We start from the raw sequence: 9,188 nt of genomic DNA, 5'->3' as shown, positions 1-9,188 counted from the left end.
TCTCTCTCTCTCTGCCTCTATTTCTCCCAGATTTCTCTCTCTCTCTCGCTGCCTCTATTTCTCCCCTCTTTCTCTCTCTCTGCCTCTATTTCTCCCATCTTTCACTCTCTCTGCCTCTCTTTCTCCCCTCTTTCTCTCTCTCTCTGCCTCTATCACTCCTCTCTCTCTGCCTATATTTCTCCCCTCTCTCTCTCTGCCTCTATTTCTGTCAGGTTCGCTGGAATAATCATCTGACCAATGATGACATATTTAATAGAGAAACACACAAAACAAAACACTAAAGAAATAAACAAAACATGACGACAATGGAGTGCTCACAGGCAACTACACATAAACAATATCCCACAAAACACATGTGGAAAGAAAGCTACCTAAATATGATCCCCAATTAGAGACAACGATTACCAGCTGCCTCTAATTGGGAATCATACACAATCACCAACATAGAAAAACAAATCTAGAACCCCACATAGAAATAATAAACTAGACTAACCCCCCAGTCACACCCTGACCTACTCCACCATAGAAAATAAGGACTCTCTATGGTCAGAATGTGACAATTTCCTCCCTCTTTCTCTCTCCCCTCCCTCTATCCCTCCTTCACTCCAACTTCCAGTCGTTACCTGTTGTTGCTGTCATCCAATAAGATCACTGATTACTGTTCTCACCTTCACAGTTTGATTTTATTTATTAGAATCTCCATTAGCTAGACTTAATGGTGTCCGGCGTTTAACGAAAATACATTATTGACAAAAGACTTAACAATTTACATACATTACCAGTCAAAAGTTTATTTGTACTATTTTCTACATTGTAGAAATAATAGTGAAGACATCAGAACTATTAAATAACACATATGGAATCATGTAGTAACCAAAGAAGTGTTAAACAAATTAAAATATATTTTATATTTGAGATTCTTCAAAGTAGCCACCCTTTGCCTTGATGACAGCTTTGGAGCATTCTCTCAACCAGCTTCATGAGGAATGCTTTTTCAACAGTCTTGAAGGAGTTCCCACATATGCTGAGCACTTCTTGTCTGCTTTTCCTTCACTCTACTGTCCAAATCATCCAAAACAATCTCAATTGGGTTGAGGTTGGGGGATTATTGAGGCCAGGTCATCTGATGCAGCACTCCATCACTCTCCTTCTTAGTCAAATTAGCGCTTACACAGCCTAGAGGTGTGTTGGGTCATTGTCCTGTTATATCGCTGCAGAATGCTGTGGTAGCCATGCTGGTTAAGTGTGCCTTGAATTCTAAAACAATCACTGACAGTTTCACCCGCAAAGCACCCCCACACCATCACACCTCCTCCTCCATGCTTCACGGTGGGAACCACACATCCATTCACCTACTCTGCGTCTCACAAAGACAAGGTGGTTGGAACCAAAAATATCAAATTTGGCCTCATCAGACCAAAGGACAGATTTCCACCAGTCTAATGTCCATTGCACATGTTTCTTGGTCCAACCAAGTCTCTTCTTATTATTGGTGTCCTTTAGTAGTGGTTTCTTTGCAGTAATTCGACCATGAAGTCCTGATTCACAATCTCCTCTGAACACATGATGTTGAGATGTGTCTGTTACTAGAACTCTGTGAAGCATTTATTTGGGCTGCAATTTCTGAGGCTATTAAACTCTAATGAACGTATCCTCTGCAGCAGAGGTAACTCTGGGTCTTCCTTTCCTGTGGCTGTCCTCATGAGAGCCAGTTTCATCATAGCCATTGATTGTTTTTGCGACTGCACTTCAAAATTCTTGAAATGTTTCTGCATTGACTGACCTTCGTGTCTTTAAGTAATGATTGACTGTCATTTCTCTTTGCTTATTTGAGCTGTTCTTGCCATAATATGGACTTGGTCTTTTAATAAATAGGGCCATCTTCCGTATTCCATCACTACCTTGTCACAAAACAACTGATTGGCTGTTTTGATGTGTATAGTATTCTCTCTGGTTTCCGCTCAGGTTATGGATGTGTCACTGCAACCTTAAATGTCCTCAATGATATCACCGTTGCCCTTGAGTCTAAGCAATGTTGTGCTGATATCCATGTATTGCTACCACTGTATCATCCAAGGTCCTATCTAAGTGAGTTTCAGAGATGGTCAGAATATGAATGTCATCTGTTACTAGCAAGCTATTGCTTTCATTAACCTTGTTTCTTAAGCTACTAGTTAGCGCAGGGTGAGCTGCACACAGTGGACATCCTACTAGGGCACACCACCTCAGTGCTAACAGTATTACTCTGGTTCATAGGCATATGAGAACATCCTGTCGGGCTGTATCACCGCCTGGTACGGCAACTGCACCGCCCACAACTGCAGAGTTCTCCAGAGGGTAGTGCGGTCTGCACAACGCATCACCGGGGGCAAACGACCTGCCCTCCAGGACACCTACAGCACCCGATGTCACAGGAAGGCCAAAAAGATCATCAAGGACAACAACCACCCGAGCCACTGCCTGTTCACCCCGCTATCATCCAGAAATGAGGTCAGTACAGGTGCATCAAAGCGGGGACCGAGAGATTGAAAAACAGCTTATATCTCAAGGCCATCAGATTGTTAAACAGCCACCACTTGCACAGAGAGGTGGCTGCCTACCTACAGACTTGGTATCATTGGCCACTTTAATAAATAGAACACTAGTCACTTTAATAATGCCAATCTAAGAATCTTTACATATCTCGCATTACTCATCTCATATGTATATACTGTATCCTTCACTGTCTATTCTTTACTATCTATTGCATCTTAGCCGCTTAGCCCATATATTTTATACTTCTATATTCTCAACCCATTCCTTTACTAGATTGTGTGTAATAGGTTTTGTTGTGGAATAGTTAGATATTAGGTGTTGTTGTGGAATTGTTATATATTACCTGTTAGATTCTGCTGCAATGTCGGATCTAGAAGCACAAGCATTTTACTACAATCACAATAACATCTGCTTACCATGTGTATGTGACCAATAACATCTGTTAACCATGTGTATGTGACCAATAACATCTGCTAACCATGTGTATGTGACCAATAACATCTGCTAACCATGTGACCAATAACATCTGCTAACCATGTGACCAATAACATCTGCTAACCATGTGTATGTGACCAATAACATCTGCTAACCATGTGTATGTGACCAATAACATCTGCTAACCATGTGTATGTGACCATTAACATCTGCTAACCATGTGTATGTGACCAATAACATCTGCTAACCATGTGTGTGTGACCAATAGCATCTGCTAACCATGTGACCAATAACATCTGCTAACCATGTGACCAATAACATCTGCTAACCACGTGTATGTGACCAATAACATCTGCTAACCATGTGACCAATAACATCTGCTAACCATGTGTATGTGACCAATAACATCTGCTAACCATGTGACCAATAACATCTGCTAACCATGTGACCAATAACATCTGCTAACCATGTGTATGTGACCAATAACATCTGCTAACCATGTGACCAATAACATCTGCTAACCATGTGACCAATAACATCTGCTAACCATGTGACCAATAACATCTGCTAACCATGTGTATGTGACCAATAACATCTGCTAACCATGTGTATGTGACCAATAACATCTGCTAACCATGTGACCAATAACATCTGCTAACCGTGTGTATGTGACCAATAACATCTGCTAACCATGTGACCAATAACATCTGCTAACCATGTGACCAATAACATCTGCTAACCATGTGTATGTGACCAATAACATCTGCTAACCATGTGTATGTGACCAATAACATCTGCTAACCATGTGACCAATAACATCTGCTAACCATGTGTATGTGACCAATAACATCTGCTAACCATGTGTATGTGACCAATAACATCTGCTAACCATGTGTATGTGACCAATAACATCTGCTAACCATGTGTATGTGACCAATAACATCTGCTAACCATGTGACCAATAACATCTGCTAACCATGTGACCAATAACATCTGCTAACCATGTGTATGTGACCAATAACATCTGCTAACCATGTGTATGTGACCAATAACATCTGCTAACCATGTGACCAATAACATCTGCTAACCATGTGTATGTGACCAATAACATCTGCTAACCATGTGTGACCAATAACATCTGCTAACCATGTGACCAATAACATCTGTTAACCATGTGTATGTGACCAATAACATCTGCTAACCATGTGTATGTGACCAATAACATCTGCTAACCATGTGTATGTGACCAATAACATCTGCTAACCATGTGACCAATAACATCTGCTAACCATGTGTATGTGACCAATAACATCTACTAACCATGTGAACGTGACCAATAACATCTGCTAACCATGTGACCAATAACACCTAATAACCATGTGTATGTGACCAATAACATCTAATAACCATGTGACCAATAACATCTAATAACCATGTGTCTGTGAACCAAAACACTTTGATTTGATTTGATTACTGCATACAATAGCTGTAGGATCAGCAGAGGCATTCGGGGCAGTTAGAGGGACATACATTTACATTTTAGTCATTTAGCAGACGCTCTTATCCAGAGCGACTTACAGTAGAGTGCATACATTTTATTAAATTTTACATACTGAGACAAGGATATCCCTACCGGCCAAAACCTCCCTAACCCGGACGACGCTATGCCAATTGTGCGTCGCCCCACGGACCTCCCGGTTGCGGCCGGCTGCGACAGAGCCTGGGCGCGAACCCAGAGACTCGGGTGGCGCACCTAGCACTGCGATGCAGTGCCCTAGACCACTGCGCCACCCGGGAGGGTGGTTATTTACATTGTGTCTTCCGACGTCCCTGGGATAATGTACATTTACTGAAGCATTTTGACAACTCGGCGACACAATGGTTGGGATTATCTGAGTTGGACTCGGGTCATTGATAAGTCACTGTCTCAATGCAGCCTTATAAACGCTGTGAAATGATCCAGGAACACAAATGATTTGGGTGGATCCCATCCTCCTGATAATACGAGCTTTGTTTCCAGAAGGTCTCAGAATTGTCAATACATGTTACACCCACAGAGCTGTAATAGTCTCGTAGCCAGTTGTGGAGGGATAAACGTCTGCTGAACCGTTCAATGCCACGATTTAGGGAGAGCAGAGGCCCAGATATTATGGGGCGTTTGCTGGTGTCAAGTAGTGACCCAATCAGTTCTTTAAAATCTGTCTTCAGCTGTTCTGAGCTGCCTTTCATAATGTCATTCGACCCCACATGAACCATGACAGTATCAGCCCCCCGGTGACAGACTCACAGCCCTCGGAAAGCAACCTGGTGATATCCTGAACTTTGACCCCACATTAACCCTGACAGTATCAGCCATGACTCACAGCCTCAGGAAGCAACCTGGTGATATCCTGAACTTTGACCCCAGGAGAATACAAAGCTCCAGGTACATATATATACCTCACCATCGAACTCCCTATTACAATCGCCGGAAAGATCCGGCCTCTGCCGTGTCTTGAAGCAGATTGTGAGGTCAGAGCCACAGACCTGAGAAAGGAGCTGATGAGTCGCCAGCTGCGTGCAGGCCACAGATCACGACCCAGCGGAGGGGAGCCGCGGTGGTCCAGACTGTGCCCAGGCAGTTGATTGACTAGGACACGGAGAGGTAGCTCGAGGGGCATCCACAGCCATGGCGGGAACACCCAAGCCCCCGGTAGAAGACAGCTGGTACAGGGGCTCAAAGCAATTTGAAAGTCTTAACCTGTTGGGGATGGGGGCGCTGTTTAGACTATTTATGCTAATGTGGCTAATTTTTTAAACGGCTTCCCACAAAATCCTTGATCGTACAATATGCATATTATTATTATTATTGGATAGAAAACAGTCTATAGTTTCTATAGGAGTTGAAATTTTGTCTCTAAGTGGAACAGAGCCCATTCTACAGCAATTTCCCTGACATGGAGTCAGATTTGAGAAACGTTGGCCACTTTTCTGAAGTCATTTAAACGGGCACTGTCGTTGCTATGACTATACGGACACTTCTTACGTCTTCCCCTGGATGCCTTTACGTGATGACGATTCCAACGGGCTCGATTGCTCGTTCACAGGCACTACAAATGAAAAAAACCTTTAGCTAGCAAGTCTTTTCTTGCTGCGTAACGCGCGTGGAAGACACCGACCCTCTCCTGTTCCAAGCATTAGTTTAGCCTGTTATATTTCTCCGGTCATCTTTTCACTCGTTATAGGAGTTACAAACATCACAAAGTAGTTAATTTAAAGCGTTTTATAGCAATTTATATCCGTTTAGTGCGATTTTGGGACATTTATTTTTGCAACGATGTGAAAAGTTGGGAACGCTTTTCAGTTCATCCCGAACGTAGTTGACATTTCCACATGGCAAGAGGACAGCTTTCCACCAAAAGACGATTTCTCCCAAGAAAGGATCCTTTGCCCAAGATACTGATGGAAGAACAGCTCAAGGTAGGACATTTTTATTATGATAAATCGTGTTTCTGTCGAAACATTTTAGTGGCTTAGGACGCCATGTTTTTTGACGTAGCTTCGCTTGGCGCAAACTGTATTGAAAAGTAAGGATAAATTAAAAAATGTAATAACGCAATTGTATTAAGAATTAAATTGTCTATCAATCCCTGTCCACCCTATATTTTTTAGTCACGTTTATGAGTATTTATGTATAAGAGTAGATCACTGTCTAAGTGGCGCAAGGACGTTTTCTTTACCAGCTTGTCTACATTTCACATTGTCTAACCATGATTTTGGTGGCTAAATATAAACATTTTCGATCAAACTGTATATGCATGTTGTAATGTGATGTTACAGGAGTGTCATCGGAAGAATTCTGAGAAGGTTAGTGAAAAAATTAATATCTTTTGGCGATGTTGACTTTTATCGCTCACTTTGGCTAGAATCAATGCTGGGCTGCTATGTGCTATGTGCTACGCTAATATAACGATTTATTGTGTTTTCGCTGTAAGACACTTAGAAAATCTGAAATATTGTCTGTATTCACAGGATCTGTGTCTTTCGATTCGTGTATGCTGTGTATTTTTACGAAATGTTTGATGATTAGTAGTTAGGTAAACACGTTGCTCATTGTAATTATTCTAGTCCATTTGTGATGGTGGGTGCAATTGTAAACTATGCCATATACCTGAAATATGCACTTTTTTCTAACAAAACCTATCCCATACCATAAATATGTTATCAGACTGTCATCTAATGAGTTTTTTTGTTGGTTAGGGGCTATAAATATCTTAGTTTAGCCGAATTGGTGATGGCTACTGGTGTTGGTGGACAAATAAAAGATGGTGGAATATGCTAATGTGTTTTTAGGTAATAGATGTACATCTTTACATATTGTGTCTTCCCTGTAAAACATTTTAAAAATCGGAAATGTTGACTGGATTCATAAGATCTGTGTCTTTCATTAGCTGTATTGGACTTTAATGTGTGAAAGTTAAATATTTTAAAAAAATATTTTTTTTGAATTTCGCGGCACTGGTTTTTCAGTGGGGGGGGGGGGGGTGTGCCGCTAGCGCCACGCTGATCCTAGACAGGTTAAATCCGGATGTGGGGGGGATAGAAAGCAGGCCGGGAACGATCCTTCTCCTTCCTTCTGGTTCTGACAGGCAATCCATTTACGCCCACCTGGAGTTGACCAATGAGCAGCCATTTTCTGTTTCTAGCTAGTAGAGGGGTGGAGTGGGGGCAAATTGATCATAGTCCAGGAAGGCCCCATTGTAATCCTCTAGCCGGGCAAGGATTGTCCCGATTTTCAAGAATAATTTCCTGAGACAAGCATTCTTTTAGAAAATATTCACTCACCCCCCCCCCCCCCCCCCCTCCTCTGCTTGAAGTCCCAGCAAAAACACCGTTCTGCAGGACTATTTTACAGTGAGAGAAATCTTTCTGGTGAGCTAGTACAGTAACATCTGTCTTCTATATCTGAAGCCCTGAGATGCAGCAGTGAGCGGCGGACTAAATGAAGGCTTTAAAATGCCTCGTACAGTATAGCTACTGTACTCTACTGTCTTGTCCATGTTGTCCTTCTGGATAATAGCTACTGTACTATACTGTCTTGTCCCTGTTGTCCTTCTGGATAATAGCTACTGTACTATACTGTCTTGTCCCTGTTGTCCTTCTGGATAATAGCTACTGTACTATACTGTCTTGTCCCTGTTGTCCTTCTGGATAATAGCTACTGTACTATACTGTCTTGTCCCAGTTGTCCTTCAGGATAATAGCTACTGTACTATACTGTCTTGTCCCTGTTGTCCTTCTGGATAATAGCTACTGTACTATACTGTCTTGTCCCTGTTGTCCTTCTGGATAATAGCTACTGTACTATACTGTCTTGTCCCTGTTGTCCTTCTGGATAATAGCTACTGTACTATCAATCAATCAAGTTTATTTTATATAGCCCTTCGTACATCAGCTAATATCTCGAAGTGCTGTACAGAAACCCAGCCTAAAACCCCAAACAGCAAGCAATGCAGGTGTAGAAGCACGGTGGCTAGGAAAAACTCCCTAGAAAGGCCAAAACCTAGGAAGAAACCTAGAGAGGAACCAGGCTATGAGGGGTGGTGAGTCCTCTTCTGGCTGTGCCGGGTGGAGATTATTAATATACTACGGGTGGAGCATTAAAAATACTCTAATTGTCTTGTCCCTGTTGTCTTTCTGGATAATAGCTACTGTACTATACTGTCTTGTCCCTGTTGTCCTTCTGGATAATAGCTACTGTACTATACTGTCTTGTCCCTGTTGTCCTTCTGGATAATAGCTACTGTACTATACTGTCTTGTCTCTGTTGTCCTTCTGGATAATAGCTACTGTACTATACTGTCTTGTCTCTGTTGTCCTTCTGGATAATAGCTACTGTACTCTGCTGGACCTCTAAACTCAGTAGTGCTGAGCGATTTATTTTCTGCATTTTTTTTTCAGTTATTAAATAACTAATTGACCGATGTTCGTTTAGTTTGGATTTTTTGGTGTTGAGCTGAACGCGGCGTTCATCTGGAGAGAAAATAAGTCAAGAACTATGTGGGATGTTAGGTTGAAGGAGAGTTGTATTTCAGCGCGGAAACGTGGCAATTAACTACGATGACCGTTGCTCCTGTTCTTCCCGGCGCAGACGGAGACGGAGAGCCTACAAACAGACCACGTGAGAGAGGAATGTAAACAACAACGACAGGGAACATTAGAGGGTTGTCTAGCTGGCT

Source organism: Salvelinus fontinalis, chromosome 1, assembly GCF_029448725.1.
Source record: "Salvelinus fontinalis isolate EN_2023a chromosome 1, ASM2944872v1, whole genome shotgun sequence".
Lineage (NCBI taxonomy): Eukaryota > Metazoa > Chordata > Actinopteri > Salmoniformes > Salmonidae > Salvelinus > Salvelinus fontinalis.
Note: the sequence above shows the minus strand (reverse complement) of the source record.